This window comes from Echinops telfairi, unplaced genomic scaffold, assembly GCF_000313985.2.
Source record: "Echinops telfairi isolate 266 unplaced genomic scaffold, ASM31398v2 ScPeMD7_7410;HRSCAF=8448, whole genome shotgun sequence".
Taxonomy (NCBI): domain Eukaryota; kingdom Metazoa; phylum Chordata; class Mammalia; order Afrosoricida; family Tenrecidae; genus Echinops; species Echinops telfairi.
In genome coordinates this window covers 16,515,076-16,516,369 of record NW_022111310.1, presented here as the reverse complement: position 1 = coordinate 16,516,369, position 1,294 = coordinate 16,515,076, and positions in this window count along the sequence as shown.

The window sequence follows — 1,294 nt, the reverse complement described above, 5'->3', positions numbered from 1 at the left end:
CCCCTCCCCACACCATGCCAAACCCCAAAATGTTCAGGCCGCGACCCACCTCCACTACAGTGGCCCTTGGATCTGCTGGACGCTGACCGGTTAGCAGGTCTGCTCTGAGCCCCGACTGGTCGGCCCTTCCTCCCCACTACCCCTTCTCCTTGTCTCCGGCGGCGACTGCAAGGGGAACCGTGGGGGCTTCGATGTCCAGTATGCCTCTGCTCCTGGGCCACCATGCTTCTCTGGGAGACAGCTGTGGGGACAGACAGGCATGGATAAGGAACGAGTGCTCCTGGCTCTCTTGGGAGCTGCTGCTGGACCAGGTGCTGTGGGTTAAGCGGCCAGGTGCCCCAGCAGTCAGCTGAGCCTCACCCTGCAGCACCCAACAGCCCCACAGCCCCTCCACACCCACCCTGGGGGCTGTACCTGCTGTCCCTTGTGGAAAGATAGGCCAGGGCCTAGGCGTCATCTCAGTGCCTTAGGACAGTGGCTCCCCCAGGGTCAGGAGCTCCCCCAAGCCCGCCCCAGGACACGCCCCCACCCTGCAGAGCCCCCACTACATGCGCAGCCCCTGACCACCTTCTGTGCAGTGGCCCTCTGCTGGGCTGGACTCCGAGGCTTTAGCACGTCTCTTTGGGAGCCGGGCTGCTCTGCCCTTCCTCCCCTCTTCTCCTTCTCCTTGGCTCCATCGGTGACTGCGAAGGGAGCCATCCCAGCTTCTGCACCGCGGGTGCCTGCCCTCCTTGGGCACCATGCTCTTCCGGGAGACAGCTGTGGGGCAGACATGGGCAGAGAATGAGTGGTTCTAGGCCTCTCTAGGAGCTGTTGCTGGACACAGTGCTGCCAAGCAGCCTGAACACTCCAGAGTCAACTGTGGGCCCACCTTGCAGGGCCCAGACGACTGGAGCACCTCCTTCCCACCAGAGACCCAGCACACCCATCCTTACCCAGGAGGCTTGCTATACCTCACAGGCTCCCCACACCTGTTGGGGTAGAGACCCCGAGGATGAGGGCTCACCTGGGAGGGCTAGAGAGCTCAGGGGTGTGACCTTCACCCTGGAGGACTCTCTCACCCAGCAGAATGACAGCCAGGGAGTGGCTGTCTGAATGGTCACCCCCATTCTGCACAAAGAAGATCAGAAACCCACCTTGTCTCCTCTCAGAACCAGCCAGGGTCTGCTCAGAGTCTACCTTGGACTTTCTCTCACAGCATCTTCGCTGGCCTCCCTTCTCCTCAGAGGTCTGGAATCGCTGGGAGCCCACACGATCACCGTGTCTGTGAGAGAAGCCTCCTCTCTCTGGCCAC